Genomic DNA, 20,355 nt, shown 5'->3' on the forward strand with positions numbered 1-20,355 from the left:
TTCATAGACAAACTCCATGGATTCAATAAGGAGATCACTAAGATTATGGTGAATTCATGGAAGGATGGGCATGTAAAAATTGATGGGGTCACTCATCAGGTTAATGTGGAACTAATTGCATAGGTCATGGAGATCCCCTTGGTGGGGATAAAAAATTTCAGAGATAAGAAAATGTTGACTAATGTAATCAAAGACTTTTTGAAGGATGAGGATGAAAGGAAGAAACTCATGAAGACTGAGACATACTATGAAATAGAGTCGATTAAAAAGCTTTGGAGGTATGTCTTAAGGGTTATTATCGAATATATATCTTTGGATACTAGATTCGATAGGGCCAGAATACATCACTTCATTATGTTAAATCATTTTAGGCATGGCATAAAGGTTTCCTTTCCTTTTTATCTTTACACTTCAATGAGCAAGGGCATTGAGGTTTTTAAAAAGAAACCTACTACAAACCCAGCCCTTCATGAGGGTTTGCTCCTTCTGGTCTATGAGTACCTAAAGAATCAGACTAGGGGCAAATCCCTTGATGAAATTAGGGATGTAATTGAGGAAACTGAGAGCTCAAATTCTGAGGAAGTTGAAAGCATAAATTCAAAATATGAGGATAATACCCCCTCTAATGGCAAGAAGTTAAAGGAAGAGGAGAAAATTTCTCCCTCTGCCAGCATTGTTCCTAGCAGAAAGAGCCCTCGGGGCTTAACCCCAAAGTCTAAGGAACAAGAGGAGGAGGAGCATAACACTGAAGAAGAGGAAACAGAGTTGGAGGAAGACATGAAGGGGGAGGACAATGAGAAGGTTGAGGAGGATATGAAAATTATGCCAAGGAACCCTAAGAAAAGGAAGGGCGAGGAGGTTTCACTGCTGGAAGAAATAGAAGACTAGACTCCTATGATTTTGGGCCTTGTCCCTTCCATTTCTTCGTCATAGGGGAAGATAGATTCTCTAGTGGAAGATAGTGGGGAGATGGTTTTGAAAGATAGGAGGGGGTCATGGAGAAACTTTAATACTAAAATGGTGAAGATGGGGATTGTTAAGGAGATGATGAACCCCCAAGTGATGGAGGATAAAGATGAAAAAGTCCATTTCAACTAACTTATTGATTCATCTCTAGTTGCAATCTCTAACAATTCAAGAGAGTATGGACTCAATCTACTCAATAATGCTAAAAATAGCATGATAGCATCAAGTGGTTGTTTCATGAGATAAAAGAGCTCAAGGAGAAAAGGAGCCAGACGTATGGCCATATGAGAAGCAGCGACCAGGGACACCATGCTAACCAAGAGGATAAAATCTCAATGGTTGAAAAAAGAGTTCAAAGGATGGAGACTTCTAATTAAAACCTGGCTAATCAGGTGATTGCAACTTTGAACATCCTGAATGAGAATTGTTGTCGCCTAAATTTGCACCCTATCAAATTACAAGAGAAACTTGAAAATTTAGGCCAACATTGGGACAGCCAAAGGCTGTGGGTAACCTATCAATGGTTGAACCTTCAGATTCTAGGCTGGCTCCGTTATGGGAAATCACCTGATTGATTCTTCTAACACTACTTTCTTGTTGAGAAAAGGGGTAAGGAAGATTGAAAAAATGAAAAATAAACTACTTCCTAAAAGGTGATGCACCAATGATGTTTAAAGAAAAGTTTCAACAAATAAAAACCATTTCACCATCAATATATAGGAAAGCACTAATAAGAACTCAGACTTTATATTGGCCTGCAATAGTGTTTCACATTAAGGTTTTGATTCTCACTCATTAAGAAAAATAGAAATTTTTTACTTAATAAGATGAAAATAAAACAAACACAAAAGGTGACCTACAGACAAAATACACTCCAGTGACATGGTAAAAACTGAGACAAATTAACAAGGAACCCTTGGATTCATAGACTAACCTATCAAATCAGAAAAACTACATAGTACCACAGAAAAAGATTGAGACTTGAAAATATTTTCCAAAATGAACCTGTAAAAATGCTTGTCATATATTCAACTTTTCTTCAAAATAGTTACAAATAAACACATAACAATACTCAGGATAAAATATCACTCAATATTGTTTTGCATAACTCAAAACTCCACTACAAATGAGTTACAAAACTCTATATGTACCATGCCCAACTGCTTGGGTCGTATGTAGAAAGAAAATCTAAAAACAAGAACCCCATCAGTCATGAAATTAAGTCCTCTACTTGAAAAAAGTCACTCCACCTCATAAAGAACCCAACAGCTCATCAAAACCACCCCTAAAACTCTCCAACTGCTTATAAATGACTTCTCAACTGCCATGATGAAGTCAAAAATGACCTCTAAATCCCTATATTCTTTCCATTGTTTAGGCATACCACATTTATTCTAAATGCTAAAAATAGCATCACAATGAATTTTATAGGAATTCATGCTTTAAAAGTTTGCACATTAATAAAAATATAAAATAGTTTATAGAACACTATTATATATTTTTATTTTACATACAAAATGCAAAAACATACAAGTGTTATAATACTAAAAATCACAACCCTCATAACCCATAACATACAAATATGGGAAATAAAACCCACATAATGAATCAAACCCCAAAAGTTGTTAAAACTTACTAAGGGCGAGATATAACCCTAAAATAATTCATTTCACATTGCAACTTTTGAAGAGCTTGAAAATCAGCTACGGCTAGGGTTTCATCAGTTGTTTTGGTAGAAATTTGATGGCTCTTGCACAGGTGCAGGTTTTTGGACTGGACTTTCTCTGCACAGTGGTTGGCTTTATTTTTTTGAAAACTCGAATAGGGTTTGAAGAATTTTCATGGTTTCCATGCATGAATCTAATTTCAAATCTCTTGGGAGTTTACCTTGCTCTATTCCATGTGTATCTACTGAAGCTCATTCTGTAATAACCACCCATATTACTGGAAGATATGCTTCTATGGAAAACCTACTTGGAAATCTCTTATTTTGCTGCCATGTAGCTTAAACTTGCTATTTAATGGTTGTTTGTTGTTACGTCTTTTGAGTTCTCTACACATGTTGCCATTTCATGGTTGTTTACTATTATATTTTTTGAACCGCCATGAAATGAGATTAAAGTTTAGATTGGTGTTGAAACTAACAGTGACTTTGATGATTCTTCCCCTTCATTTTAATTAAAATTTGGGACTTGAATTCCATTTGCTTGAACAACAAGTATAATTATATTTTCCTTTCTAACATGCAGGGTCCTTTGTGGATCTTATATCAGCCATTACATGAACTTGCATTGTCTCAGGTTTGTGATTATTTGAAGTTGACTTTCAATTTCCTCTAAAAGTCTCTTGAAGCTATCACTATCTATTGAAACACATTTACATTGTGTAACTAAAGTAACTGTTGTAGCATGGGGTTGGTTGTTGGGCAAAGCCAATTCTCCAAAGTAATCACCTCTACTGTATCTCTATGACTATTCTGCCCTTACAAATTGCCTCATCCTTCCCATTTTCTAGGAAGTACATTTTATCCCCTAGTTCTCCTTCAACAATAATGTTCTCCCCTTCAGCAAAATATTCATCCAGCAGAACATATGCAATTGCAGACCTCTCATTCCTGTCAAGTGTCTCCAAAAGTGGTACATATTGCAAAAATTGCTCATAAAGATCTCTTTTGACCATTGTAGTGCTCATTATTATTGTTTGGAATGTGTTCCTATCAACTGCCCAAAGCATGCAATCTGAGAATGTCTTTATGGTTGTTGCTACGTTTTTCATTGTAAAGCAGAGCAAGCTCTCCAAAGCTGTCACCTTTTCTATATCTCTTCACCATCCTTGATTTTTTTATTAGATCCCTCTATCCACATGTCACAAGTCCCTTCCTTCAACATGAAGAAGTGATCCCCTAGGTCACCTTGCTGAATAATGGTTTCCCCTTTTGCATACTTCATCTATTTAGTTGCACTAATAAAAATTTGGGTTTGCTCTTTATCAAGAGATTTAAAAAAGAAATAGTTATGTAATGCTTCTTCTATTCTCTTCTTGCTATCATCAACTTTTGGAATAACTATTGGTTTGAACTGTAAAAAATCTAATAGAGGAGTGCATACTGCACTCACAAAGTTTCTTCTCTTTGCCAAAAGTGCAATGGGTTTGCATCCTATGCTTTCTCTTCCACTCATGTTTCTTTTGAAGTTTCCAGTTGAATGTATCTCAGAACCTCTAAGTGTAGTTCTTTTGGAGTTTCCAATTTTAGGCCTTTTTGTAATTATTTGATGACACCATTTATTCCTTCATGTCCTTGATCTTAAGAGCATTGTGATTTGAAATAACTCTTGAGCTTTGTTCAATGAAGCTAACTCCTTAGTGCTATGTTCTTTAAGATGGTATTGTATGAGGTTCGAACATAGGCTCGTGACACTCATAAATAATTTTTATTTCTTTCTGCACATGACACAAACATGTTAGCAATAAAATTACTTATATACATGATTTTGATTTTCAGACTCTAATATTGCCGCTCCATGATTGATCGAGTTCATTGTTCTTGTTTAATCAGCTACATGGTAAATGGTACAAGTGTACATGTATCTTTTTGCAGAACTAGACATTTCTTAGATCCATATGGATCTAACCTGTACCTTTCTTTGACTTTTTTGTAGGATTTGGATGCTTAGGGAACCAAGGAGGACTGAAATTTAGCAGGGAAACCTCAGGAATGCGGGCTCAGACCAGCCATATACCCCCAGGCAATGGCTAGTTCCCTTTCTTATACTCTTGCATGTTCATTTGTATAATTTATTCTGCTTTTATATGTTCTTGATTTGCACAAGAATAATGAAGACTAAGCTACTCTCATGGCATTGTGTGAGAGATTTTGATCATTTTTTATTCAGTACATGTGCTTTAATTATTTAATGTATAAACTCCAAACTAAAATTTGTCATTGTTTAATACAAATAAAGAACTTTCTCATTTCATTAATGCGATGTACTTTTTTTATTTCTATGATCATTGGCAAATGAAAGCAATTACTAACCAGTAATGAATGTTAAGACAAATTTCGTAGGTAGTGAAATTTTGATAACAAGAATATTAATAGTCTGGGTGAATCCCTAAAGAATGCTAGATTTGGTGGGGAAAAAGAAGATAAGGCTAGTGTGGACTTTGGGCAAGCTGAGGGAGAAATGAAAGAGACCATGGGATTGGCAGATGATCAAAACCAGGACCAAGTGGGCGTGGACAACCGAAGGGCCAATGAAGTTGCAAAGACTCTATATGTTCTAGATAGGGAGAACTAATAGTTTCAATTTTCATTTTTTGTTTTGTCCTTATCTAGGGTTACTAGTTTTTGTTTCCTAGCCGCGGGCTTGTCTTTTGGTTTTGGCTTTTTATAAGCAGATGCATAGTAGCTAGACTTTACTTATTATTTCTATTTCAGATATTATGTAAAAACTTTTGGGTTTCAGGATCTTTGTAAAACCTATTTTTCTTAATTAAAAACTTGAAGCACTACTGGAAAAGAGATTTCACAAAGGTAAAGGCAAGTTTAAAGGTAAATTTCTTATCATTTGTTTCAATTGCAATGAGGTTGGTCATATTGCTCCTCGATGTCCAAAGAAGAAGAACTACAAAGGTGGTGACAACTATAAAAGTAGAAGAGATGAAGATAGCAAAGACAAAGGCAAGAAGTCTTACTACATTGCTAAAGAGGACACAAAAGATGAATTTGATGAACATGATGATGAAGTGGTGTATGTTGCAATGAAGAACAAATCTGATGAAGATGAGGTAACTGCACTTGTGTCTTCTATGAACAAGAATGATAGATGGATCATCAATAGTGGGTGTTCACATCACATGATTGGAGATAAAAGTAAGTTCATTATCTTGAATTGTTATGATGGAAATAGTGTAAGATTTGGTAATGGTGCACCATGTTTGATAAAAGAAAAAGGTTCTATCAAACTCATAGAAGAAAAAAATTATGTGACAATGCATACTATGTTGAAGGACTTAACTATAATTTGTTGAGTGTGTCACAATTGAATAATTTAAGATGTAAGGTTGAGTTTGAAAACAAGATTTCTAAGATATATGATACTGATGGAAAATTGATTGGAAAGGGTGATCAAACTAGGAGTAATCTATTCTACCTTGATACAGAGGATTCTACTTGTCTAACTATAAAATTTGATGATGTGTGGCAATGGCACAAGAGGTTATGTCATGTTAATTTTGATAACTTGGTTAGTATCAGTAACATGAGGAAAGTTATAGGTTTTCCTAAGTTGAAGAAACCTAATAATATAATGTGCAAACAATGTCAGTTAGGCAAAATGACAAAGTCAAGTTAAGAGTAAAACTCATACCTCTAAAGGAACAATAAAGATTGTTCATACTAACTTGTGTGGACAAATTGAAGTGCAAAGCTACAAAGGAGATAAGTACATTATGTTGCTTGTTGATGATTATTCTAGAATGATGACAGTTATGTTTCTAAAATAGAAATGTGATACTTTCCAAATATTTAAGTGGTACTTAGCAAGAGTTGAGAAGGAAACAAGTAAAAGTTTGAAATTCTTAAGATCTAACAAAGGAGGGGAATTTACATCAAATGAGTTTGAGATATTTTGTAATGATAGAGTAATCAAAAGACATAAATCTGCTCCTAGAAGCCCTCCACAAAATGGAATTGTTTAAAGGAGGAATAGCTCTGTAATGGACTGTGATGGGACACTGATGATGTAGAAAATTGTTGCTTTGAAATATTGGAGAGAAGTTATAAGTACAGCTATATATACCTTGAACTATCTACAAGTCAAGAAAGGTACTCGATCAACACCTTTTGAACTATGGTATGGATACTCACCCAATGTAAAATATTTTTAAATTGAAGTACAAAGCTACAAAGGAGATAAGTACATTATGTTACTTGTTGATGATTATTCTAGAATGATGATAGTTATGTTTCAAAAATAGAAATCTAATGCTTTCCAAATGCTTAAGTGGTACTTAGCAAGACTTTAGAAGGAAACAAGTAAAAGTTTGAAATGTTTGAGATCTGACAGAGGAGGAGAATTTACATCAAATGAGTTTGAGATATTATTTAATGATACAGGAATCAAAAGACATATATCTACTCCTAGAAGCCCTCCACAAAATGGAATTTTTGAAAGGAGGATCAAGTCTGTAATGGACTGTGATGGGATACTCATGATGGAGAAAAATGTTGCTTTGAAATATTGGAGAGAACCTATTAGTACAATTATGTATACCTTGAACCATCTACAAGTCAAGAAAGGTACTCAATCAACATCTTTTGAATTATGGTATGGATACTCACCCAATGTAAAATATTTTAAAATTGAAGTGCAAAGCTACAAAGAAGATAAGTACATTATGTTGCTTGTTGATGATTATTCTAGAATGATGACAGTTATGTTTCTAAAATAGAAATCTGAAGCTTTCCAAATGTTTAAGTGGTACTTAGCAAGAGTTGAGAAGAAAACAAGTAAAAGTTTGAAATGTTTGAGATCTAACAGAGGAGGAGAATTTACATCAAATGGGTTTGAGATATTTTGTAATGATAGATGAATCAAAATACATACATCTACTCCTAGAATCCCTCCATAAAATGGAATTGTTGAAAGAAAGAACAGGTTATTCCATGTATATTCTTAGGTTATTCCATAAGAAGTAAAGCGTACAAGTGCTTAAATACTAACATTAAAAAAGTTGTGGAAAGTGAAAATGTGAAATTTGATGAATATATAGAAGTACATGAGGCTGAAGCTATGAAAGAACCATAAGAATACAAATCGTTTGTATACTTTTATGAAGGTATGCCTACTGAAGAAGATGTTGAAAATCAAGTTACTCTCAAGAAGGTCAAAGAAATCATCAACTGGCCTCCACCAAAGAACCAAGGTGATGTAAGAAGCTTCCATGGACTTCCTATCTTCTATAAAAAAAATTTATCAAAAACTTCAGCTATGTGTGTATACCAATGCTTGATACTATTAAAGGAGGTAGGAAGACTAAATATTCTTGGACAAAGGAAGCCAATGATGCATTCAATGCTTTAAAAATAGAGTTTCTCAATACTCCATCTTGGTTCTACCTAATTTCAACAAGGTTTTCATTGTGGAGACAGATGCAAGTAATTTGGCCATAGGTGCAGTTCTAAGTCAGGAAGGTAAGGTAGTTTCTTTCTTCTCTAAGAAATTAAATGATGCTAAGAAGAAGTTCTCAACTAATGACTTGGAACTTTATGTCATGGTTCAAGCCCTCAAGAAATGGAGGCACTATCTAATCCCAAAATAATTTGTAGTCTACACTAACAACCATGTATTGAGTTTCTTCAATTCTCAAGAAAAGCTCTCTGTCAGACATCTAAAATGGATGGAGCAGTTGCAGACCTACACTTTCAACATCAAACACAAGAAAGGTATTACAAACAAGTTTGTTGATGGCCTTAGCAGAAGGTTTGGTCTAGTTGAAGAGATACAACTTCAAAGTGTGGGAATTGATTCTCGCACACATTTATATGTTGATGATCCTAATTTTGCAGAGATCTTTCAAATTTGAATAGAGATGGTAGGAAGATACCATACTAATTTTTCTGAAAACCTTATTCAGAATGGACTCCTATTCAAAGGATCCCAACTATACATTCCTAAATGCACAATAAGGACAAATATCATAAACATTGTGGTGGCCTAGGAGGACATGTTGGCATTGACAAGACAACAAATATAGTGGAAAGAAGTTATTATTGGCCAAGAATGAACAATGAGGTAAAGAAGCTCATAGATACTTGCACCATCTATCAACAAGCTAAAGGTGTTTCAACAAATCATGTGTTATATCAACCCTTGCCAATCCCCACAAGACCTTGGGAATCAATCTCAATGGATTTTGTTAGGGGGCTACCTAAAAAAAAAAAAGGTTTTGATAGTGTTTTCGTGGTAGTAGATAGATTTAGAAAAATGGTCCATTTTATACCATGTAAAAGCACAAATGATGCTTCTTATATTGCACATATTTTCTTTAAACAAGTAATTAGGATCCATGGTTTACCACAAACTATTGTATCTAACAGGGATGTGAAGTTTCAAGGCCACTTTTGGAGAATACTCTTCAAGAAACTTGGTACTAACCTAACCTACAGCTCTGCCTACCACCACAAACTAATGGGCAAACTGAGGTGCTGAATAGATCCATAGGTAATCTCCTAATATGCTTAACCAAACAATATGCTCAGAGCTGGGATCTACTCCTACCTCAAGAAGAGTTTGCATTTAATGATTCTATGAATAGGTCAATAGCTAAGACACCTTTCCAAATAGTGTATGGCCTTCATCCCAAAGGACCATTAGACCTTGTAGAACTACCATCTAATTTCAAAATCAATGTTCAAGGAGAAGAATTAGAAGAACTTATTTCAAAGGTGCAACATGAGGTCAAAGAAGCATTACAAAGATCAACATTGAAATACAAGGAACATGTTGACAATAAAAGAAGGGAAATCCACTTCAAAGTTGGAGACAAGGTTTGGGCATTCTTGAGAAAAGAGAGGCTACCTAAGGGTAGATATTCCAAACTTCAGATGAAGAAAGTAAGACCATGCAATATACTAAATAAGATGGGTGAAAATGCATATGATATCTCTCTTCCCCTACCTTTCAAATTTCTCTAGTCTTCAAGGTTGCAGACCTCACCCCCTATAAAGGCATAGCATATTCAACAAGAGAACAAAGTAAGCAAGAAGACATCAATGATGAAGACTATGTAACTGATCTCCCTCAAAGAAAACCAGTGGAGTTAAAAGAAATTTTGGACACCAATTTGTTGAAGAAGACAAGAACCAATAAGTACATGTGGTACTTAGTCAAATGGAAAGGGCTCCCCAATATTGATGCAACTTGGATGACAGAAGACCAAATCAAACAACATGGCACTTCTGTGGAGAAATTACCCTGAAGTAGAAACTTGAGTTTAAAATGTCAAGGGGATTATGGTGTAGGATCACCCACAATAATTGGTGACTCTTCAAGATCCTTAGAACACCCACAATAGGTTAGATCAATCAATTAGGCATCTAGACCAATTTGTAGGACCTAATTCCAAGATTGGCATAGTTATAAGCCCTTGTTCAACTATGGTCAAAGATGGTCAAAGGGCCTCAAATCTCAGGATTTTGTTTTATTTCATTTTTTTACATGTGTAGGACCTATTTGGTTCATTTATACTAAGTTTCATTAGTTCTACTTGTAAGTTTGCAAAAATTGCAAAATATGTAAAATTGCTTAAAAAGTTGTCAAGCAACTTTAGCAACATTTTGTAAAATGTTGCAAAAATTTCCCCAATATATCAAAAAAGTTAAAAATATTATTATGACCATTGGAAGGCCTATAATAATCCTTTTTAGGTGGGTGATAGGGAATAATGATGTACTCACACTTTTCAAATCAATAAAAAAATGGTGTTTTAGTGCAATTTGCCTATTGTCTCACATTGTATGGATCCATATAGATACAGATGGAGTTGAGACCCACATTTCTAGATAGGTGGATGAAATAGCTTTGTAATGCATCTAGTTTGAATCCTCCATCTATCTCCTAACTCAAGTCCTTATTTTTACACAAGTTAATTTAGAAAGTTGCTAACCTAGGGTTTTCAAGCATTTTCAAACATAACTAGGGATTTCACCATGGGAATCTAATGGCCTCTACTGAAATCCTAGTGTTTGACATCTATGATAAGATGCAAGTTGTTCTAGGGTGGTACTTGCAGTGACCCATGACTTATTTGATGCCCTAGGCATGCAAGACCCATGTGCATTTTAGGAAAAGAATGCAACATCTCCCACAACTTGCATGAGACTTGGCATCAAAGTTGAAATCAAGTTTGTGACCTATCTAGGTTTTCTCTCACATGTTCCCATTATTGGTTTTCAGGATGGGGTCTTAGAACATGTACTTCCTTTGTAAATGGAAGCCTAATAGCCCTAATTGCCTAGGCGAAAAATTGAACAAAATCATATTTGTATCATCAAACCTTGGTGCCTTAGCATGTTTTTTAAGTCCCAAAAGGGTATCTAAAACTATAATTTTTTCCCTAGGTTGTGTGGATATATTCTATTTTAACTCATATTTTTATCAAAAAGGGCTACTAGCCTTTTCGAGTGGCTTAACAAAGCAATTATATTCTAGACATTGCATAGTTGGTTTTTAATCATTGGATCATTCCATTTATTACCTAAGTAGACCATTTCCATGAGTATGAGTCTCCCCTAGTCATTTCATAAAGTTTAGGGTTGTTTTACCAAATTGGGTCAATTTGTGCATTGTGAGCAACTTGTGATAAGTTGTCTTATTTGTAGGGTTCCCTTGTGATTAGGGTTTTCCTAGTTTGGGTGAGTGGAATATCATCCTTGAAGCACTTTTTGATCATCATACAAAGATATTTGGTTGAAGGACTTCAATGAAGTGGGTTTTTGTACCAGTTGATCATCATTTGATCAATCCCACTAGCCTCCATTGCATCAGGTAACTATGTAAATATAATTTGATTTTCCTTCTAAACATGTATCTCTTTATATTTCCCCTAGCAAGTGATTAGAGAAGCTTCTCTTTATGTATGTGTATGTGTGTATATATATGTGTGTGTTTGTGTGTGTGTACACACACATATGTGTATACGTATGTAAATACACACATATATATACATATACATATGTATATATGTATATATATACATGCAAACATACATATACAAAGATCGCAAGGGCACAACAATGAGATGCAGCAATACATATATACATATACACATACATACATACATTTACATATGCAATTTTATCACCTTGGAAAACCATATTTGATCTTTACTCAATCACCAAGAGATAATATAATTTGTAAGTACAAATTTCTGCATACTTAGTTTGGTATGAATAGTTTTGATTGAATTCATCTGAGGAGAGTGAGTCTACTCATGATGATAATGGCTTCATGTATTGGGCCTTTAGAAGAGAGATAATTACAGAAGATTAGATGTTGTTTAAGGATATGGGATGATTTGTTTGTGTGAATGGTTGATTGGGCAAGTTGCAAAAAATCAGGGTGTTAGTTGCAAGTAGTTTCATTAATTAGATGAGGGAATCAGCTTTGAAAGTGGGATGATCAAAATTGGCATGTCCATCCTTGTGATAGATGTCTCTATCTCATAATAGAAAATTATCTCAAACAACAAGTGGCAAACTATTAAATATATGGAAAATCAGAAGAACATTCATCTATAATATTTTTGAAAGAAAAAATATAATAAAAATATAATTTGGAGGAAAAATCCATGAGCTATGTGACTCCACATTGTGGCTATTCCACTATCCAGTAGTGGAAACTCTTCACGTTAGATATGAAGATCTTGAAATTTAAAAAGATAACTATCAAAGATCTATATTTGTGTTTTAGTGATAACAAATATATAGTCTAATTTTAAGAAAAATAAAGTCTTAAATGTATATGATTAAATAAAATAAACAAGAGTACTAGTTGTAGATGTATAATTCTAATATTATTGATTATGTTAAACAAAATGTTCAGTAAAACAAGTATGAATTAATATAAATGGATCATCTACTCAATCCTATTATGACATAATGTGAATGCATCTAATCATTACCTAGACAATATTATGCACGAGATCTTTACTCAATCACCAAGAGATAATATAATCTGTAAGTATATATTTATGCATACTTAATTTGGTATGAATAAATTTGATTGAATGCAAGGATAATTGCTTGTGTGAATTTAACACACGAATTATTAATTTAATTTAGTATAAGTAATATGCAAGTGTGTATGTATGCATGTAAAGCAGTTCACATAGTGAACTAAAGTAATATGCAAGTGTGTATGTATGCACGTAAAGTAGTTCACATAGTGAACTGATTTACATACATACATGCACATATGCATACACTCCTCATAATCAGTTATCCTTGAATGTGACCAAATATATTACATATTAACAAGAGATACATGTTTAGAAAGAAAAGAACATTTACATAGGTACCTCTCTTCTCCCCTTGAAGAAAATCGCAGAGCAAGGGCACAGAGATCACAAGGGAATGACAAAAAAATCCTAGATCTCCACTTATCTCCACCAAAATTCAGAGCTCTCGACCCTCGTTTGAAGCTTTCCACCCTCTTTCATGTGCAACTCTCCACAATCAATCAAAACAAATTGGAAATGATTAATGCCATGTTTTCTTTTTTTATAATCGATAATCCACAATCCACAAGATCTCTATGCATACATACATACATGCATGCATATACATACATGCATGCATGCATGCATGCATGCATGCATCATATATATATATATATATATATATATATATATATATATATATATATATATATATATATATATATATATATATATATATATATTACATACATACATGCATACATACATGAAAATAACAATGCACTTTCTAAGAGTTTGCAATTGTTCAACAAAATTAATGTTTTACAAGAAAATGCATCTGAAGAACTATTAGCTCAAACGCAAGAACATGGTGCTGAAATAGTACAAAAAGTTCTTGACATAAGAGGTCCGCAAGTGAGGGTGTTGACCAATCTTGAAAACTTGAATGTTGAAATGAAAGCTATCGATGATCAAACATAATGCCAGAGTTACAACACACTATGGAGTTGATTTTAGATAAGGTAGAGGCAGATATTCAGAAGTTTGATAATCAAACTTTAAGGCATGAGAGAAAAGGAGAATGAGAGGCTTTAGAAGGAGAACAAGAATGAGCGGCTTTAGAAAGAGACTACACAAAACAACAGCTAGAAAACATAGAGGTTATTATGGGAGCCATTGGATAGAATCTAGGAAAGTGGTGCGGTAGGTACTATGACATTGGAATCACTTGCAAGTATCTTTGAGAATTTATAATCCAAATATCAAATGCTCATAAGAGTGTTTCAAGTATTGGCATAGTCTCCATATGTATCAAATGAATATAAGAGTGTTTCAAGGTTGGGAACCACTTCAACATCCTTTGCATGGTTTAGAGTTAATGTCATTGTGGCAGAGGCTTTTGCAAGGGACTGAGACTCATGATTATGGCATTTACATAGAAGAAAAACTTGCTTCTTCAACTCCTTACAATCAACTCTTCACTAAAATTATTCTTCAATTCCTTGCATATGCAATTTTATCACCTTGGGAAACTGTATTTGATCCTACTAGCTAGGAATAGTTGATCATTCATTTTATTGTACCTAATTTGATGAAAGTTCTAAAGGAATTTGTAATCAACCCAGCTAATCAGCAACTAGATACATTTAACTAGCTATGGCTAGTTTCTTTCTAAAAATATCTACTATAATATGTTTTTTGTAAAATTTCTTGCAAACTTTGCCCATTTTTCTTGGTCTACATTATTTTTGTGGAGGATCTTGAAGTAAGTCACTTTGCACAAGTTGAGTGGATTTTATTTTTTTATTATTTGGATTCTAGAATATGTATACAAATGGATCAATTTTTCTATTGTGTAGCTAAGATGTAATAAGAAACTTAAAAAAGATCTCTAAATATACCTGTTCAAAAGGAGATATAAAGATATACATGTTTAGAAGGAAAAGAAACTAACATTTACATACCCTTGAAGAAAATCATAGAGCTAGTGCATGGCAACGAAATTGCAAAGCAACGGTACAACACAACAATAAAATCGTAGAGCAAGGGCATGGTATGGCAACAAAATCGCAGAGCAAGGGCACAACACCTAAATTGCAGAGCAAGTGCACAACAATGAAACATAGAGATCACAAGGGCATGGCAACCAAATAGTAGAGCAAGGGCATGACAAAAAAATGTAGAGATATCTCACAAGAACAAAATACACCAAGCACATATGTGTAATCACAAGGCTCATTCCCTTGCAGAAGCCATAACCCAATTAAATATAGGTATATATCAACCCAGCCAATCAACAACTAGACCCATTTAATTGGCTATGGCTTGTTTCTTTCTAAAAATATCTGCTATGTTGTGTTTTTGTAAAATGTCTTGAGAACTCGGCCCATTTTTTGTGGTCTGCATTATTTTTGTGCAGGATCTTGAGGTAAGCTACTTAGCACGGGTTGAGTGAGATTTATTATTTTATTTTATTTGGATTATGGAATATGTATGCAGCTAGATCATATATGTAATAAGCTCCTTGAAAAAGATCTCTGAATATATAAAGAGATACATGTTTAGAAGGAAACATAAAGACATGCATTTTTACAAGGAAAATGAAAAAATATTTACATATGTACCTCTTCTCGCCCTTGAAGAAAATCGCAAAGCTAGGGCATGTAGATCACAAGGGCACGACATGACAATGAAATCGCAAAGAAAGGACGCAACACAAAAATGAAATTGCATAGCAAGGGAAAAAAAATGAAATGCAAAGATCATGAGGGCACATTAACCAAATGCACAGGTCAAAAGGGTCATGATAACATTCACAGATCTCCACCCTTATTTGGAGCTCTCCACCTCTTTCGTGCATAGCTCTCCAAAATCAAAATAAATAAAAAATGATTGTCGTGTTTTCTTTTTTTGTTCTATGCTCGCTAGGGCATCACAATTATGACTATGACATCGATATTGTGATGGTGTTGGGGACAATTGTAAAAAAAACATTAAAATAACCACAAATTACACCATCATCGCAAATTATCATCATAATTTGACCCCAAATATTGTAGTGAGAATATATAATCCACTAATATAACTGAGACGGGGGTGGTGAATCAATTATCTAACTATTATCACAATTATCAACATTAAAAAAACTTAACTATATGAGCAATATAAACTGAAACCATAACAAGATACTCATACACAATAACACTAGATATATTAACTAGGGAAACCCTTAATTAGAGGGAAAACCTTAATAGGGATGGTAGCGATAATATGATGTACTAATATAAATATTCTTTGTTAGAGGATGGACCTTGTTAGGAGTCTATGAATACATTCAGTACATATGATTCCCTGTTAGGATACTTTGAATCTCTGTTAGGAGATTCCAACCCTATTAGGAGTTGTGCCAATCCCATTAGGAGTTGTGGAAGACAACTAGACCCACTACCCAAATAACTTCAAGGGCAAAACCAATGAACCCACTGTCTAAGTGATCTTTGTATTATTCCTTGTAGATTAATAGAAATAAATAGTACTTCCTTCATGTTCTTCTATCCTATCAATTGGAACTCTATTACTTCTGATCTTGTAACCAAATCACATAAGTCACATCCAATAATCCCTTGGATCGCTTACTCACATTCAGTAAGCACTCTACTCATTTTCGCACTTTGCACTTCATGCAATGATGACAACACTTTACAACTATAGAAAACATCTTTCCTTTATACCATATCTTTAAAATAATTCCTTGAGTCGGCCTTGAGGCTTTTCCAATTAATTATAATAAGATAATTAATTAATTACAATTATAATAGCATTGTCGACTCAGTCTATACAAAACTTCACATGTGTGATACTAGGGCTTGTGCACTCACTGACATCACCAACAGACTATCCTTTCTCACCGCCTTACTACACATCTTCTCATTACATATTAAATGTAAGATAGTGAATAAACATTAGGAATTGTTTTCCCAATACTTTGTCTTTGAACTGCTCTCTATAAATAAGGTACAACTTATGTATGTTTTTTACTTAGACTTTGCATACTTGACCATGTCATCAAGACACTTTTTCGAACATGTCCATAATTGCACATCACTAGACAATCAAACCATTACCTGTACCATTAAGATCTATGTTGTTAGGATAAACCACGGATAGAAATAAAAAACTATATGCAAATATAATCAATAACAAAAAATAATAGAACACACAGAAATGAACACAAGGCACCAAGATTTAACATGGTTCACCCAATCCCTGGGCTACGTCCACCAAACAGCAAGTTCGATCTTATTACAATCCAGTGATTACAACCTGATTACAATTCGTAATCCCTTACAGCTCAATATCAGCGCAAGAACTAATTTTGCATCACAACATAATGAAAATACCTAACCCTAAACCCTTTTATACAAAGATTTTATTCATTTTAGGGTTACAAAATGTCAGCCATATGTCGTCCATAATATGTCAGCTACCATGTCAGCCACGACCCAAAAATTTCCCACTATTATGAAGTATGTATAGTACTTTCCTGATCAGTCACCATAATCTAATAATCTCTCACTTGGGGACTGATTAGGCTCCACACTAAACAACAATCTCCCACTTGGAGACTGATCCTATACCAATACCACTACCACATGGGGCTCCCACTGGATGAAACCACCCTAGACTCTGCTGTGCTTTTATTCATGTTCATTCTAAAACACCAACCGAAGCTGAAGAGGAGTTTAGCTTCTCCCGTGTTACAACCTTTGTCAACATATCTGCTAGATTGTCATTGGTATGTATCTTCTCCAGCTTTAACTGTCCATCCTCCAAAACTGACCGAATGAAATGGTACTACAACTGTATGTGTTTGGTCTTAGAATGCAGAGCTGAATTCTTTGCAAGATGAATGGCACTCTGACTATCAGTGAACAAATAATTATCCTTCTAAGGATGTCCCAATTCTTCCAAGAAGAATTGAAGCCATATCATCTCCTTGGTTGCCTCTGTAGCAGCAACATACTCTGCCTTTGTAGTGGATAGAGCATTAATCTTCTGTAACCTAGAAACCCAGCTCACGGCTGCCCCACCAATAGTAAAGACATAACCTGTAGTACTTTGTCTGGTATCAATATCCCCAGCCAAATCCAAGTCAACATAGCCCTGTAAATCAGTAGTAGAGCCCCCAAAGTGTAAACACTTATTGGATGTTCCTCTCAAATATCTGAGAATCCACTTGACAGCATTCCAATGCTCAAATCCTGGATGACTCATATACCTACTAACGACTCCCATTGCATGTGCAATATCTGGCCTAGTGCATACCATAGCATACATCAAGCTTCCTACAGCTGAAGCATAGGGTACCTTGGACATCTTATCCTCCTCTCCATGTGTCTTGGGACATAGCTCCTTAGTCAATTTCAAATGACCAGGTAAAGGTGAGCTGACAGCTTTAGGATTCTCCAAAGAGAAAAATTGCAACACCTTCTCAACATAATCAGCCTGAGATAGTGTCAATGTTATGTTCTTCCTATCTCTGCAAATCTTCATACCAAGGATTTGTTTTGCTGCCCCTAAATCCTTCATAGCAAATGCATGTGCTAACTGGTGTTTGAGCCCCTTAATATGATCCATGTTAGACCCAGCTACAAGCATATCATCAACATGTAGACATAAAATAATATAGCTATCATCATCCAACCTCTTAAAATAAACACAGTAATCTGAATGACACCTATTATATCCATGCTCATGCATAAAATTGTCAAGTTTCAGATACCATTGCTGAGGTGCTTGCTTTAAGCCATATAAACTTTTCTTCAATTTGCACACTAAGTTCTTCTTACCTTTGACCTCAAAACCCTATGGCTGAGCCATATATATTTCTTCATCCAAATCACCATGAAGAAAGGCTATTTTAACATCCAACTGCTCTAAATGCAAATCTTCAGTAGCCACAAGACTTAAAACAGTACGAATAGAAGTCATTTTAACAACAGAAGAAAATATCTCATCAAAATCAATTCCCTTTTTCTATGCAAATCCTTTTACAACTAACCTAGCCTTAAATCTTTTCTTACCTCCTTCCTCTTCTTTCAACCTGTAAACCCACTTATTCTGTAAAGCCTTTTTACCTGCAACCAACTTGCACAAATCCCATGTCTTATTCTTCAGCAAAGAGTCCATTTCATTGTTCATTGCAGACTCCCACTGAATCTTAGTATCCACTTGCATAGCTTCATCATAACTTTCAGGTTCACCAACATCAGTAAAATAGAATACAAAGTGGGAGAAAATCTTTGTGGAGGTCTAATTTGCCTCGTTGACCATCTAACATTCACTGGTGTGTGTGGTATTTATTGTTGCAGTTGTTGCACATCATAAGGAATGGCTGGAACATTAGCTTTTGGAGTATCATCCAGCACTACATAATCATCTTCTTTCTTCTCATGTTGTTGCAACAGATCTTTGTACAACACTTTCTCATTGAATATGACATCCCAGCTTCTTATAATTTTATGATTTTCAAAATCCCAAAGCCTATAACCAAATTCATTAATGCCATATCCAAAAAAGACACATTTCTTTGACTGAGCTTCTAGCTTGGTTCTATTTTCAGATTCTTTATGAGCAAAAGCTTCACAACCGAAGGTCTTGAGAAAAGAATAACTCACCTTCTTCCCAGTCCATGCCTCCTCTGGAATACCACAGCCCAAAGGAGTAGAGGGACCTCTATTAATCAAATATACTGCAGTATTGACAGCCTCTGCCCACATATGTAAGGGCAACCCAGCATGCAACCTCATGCTCCTTGCACACTCCATTATAGTCCTATTCATGCGTTCAACCACTCCATTTTCCTGTGGAGTCCTTGGAACAGTTTTCTGTCTACGAATACCATTAGTGGAGCAATAATCTTCAAATTCATGACTGCAATACTCACCACCATTATCAGATCTGAGACATTTTAATTTCTTACCAGTCTCATTTTCAACCAAGCATTTCCATTTCTTAAAAGTTTGAAATACATCAGATTTCTGTCTAAGGAAATAAACCCATACTTTTTTAGTTGCATCATTAATAAATGTAACATAATAATGAGAGCCACCAAGGGAAGATACCTGAGCTGGTCCCCATACATCTGTATGCACTAGCTCTAATTTCTCCTTTTTGTTTTCCTTCCCGATCTTTACAAAACTCACTCTCTTTTGTTTTCCATACACACAACTTTCACAGAAATCCATATTCACACATTTCAGACCTGGTAAAACTTTCTTTGAATGAAGTACTTTCATACCTTTCTCACTCATGTGCCCAAGTTTTTTGTGCCATAGCGTTGTATCAGAATCTACAGCAGCTATTTGTTCTCCCTGCTCAACTACAGCAATTGTTCTTGAACATTCATTTTTCTCTGAAACAATCAAAGTAGAAGGAACAATATGACCTGTACAAAGATATAAGGTGCCTACTTTCACACCTTTTGCTACTACAAGGGAACCTTTTGAAACCTTCCAATTTTTATCATTAAAAGTAACTACACAACCCTCATCACCAAGTTGCCCTGCTGAAATTAAATTCCTACTTAGTTTTGGAACATGTCTTACCTCATGTAGTAGCCAATGATTCCCATTCTGCAACTTAATCTTAATTTTTCCCTTTCCAACA

General features: G+C 34.7%; 1 pseudogene; it reads right to left on the reverse strand.

Annotated features, from left to right (window-relative positions):
- Positions 1 to 3,242: 3,242 nt before the first annotated feature.
- LOC149542479 (cAMP-dependent protein kinase regulatory subunit-like) lies at positions 3,243 to 4,145 on the reverse strand (annotated as a pseudogene).
- Between the last annotated feature and the right edge of the window lie 16,210 nt (positions 4,146 to 20,355).

Source organism: Cupressus sempervirens, chromosome 8, assembly GCF_028749045.1.
Source record: "Cupressus sempervirens isolate cs-2001-9-10 chromosome 8, ASM2874904v1, whole genome shotgun sequence".
NCBI classification, from domain to species: Eukaryota; Viridiplantae; Streptophyta; class Pinopsida; order Cupressales; family Cupressaceae; genus Cupressus; species Cupressus sempervirens.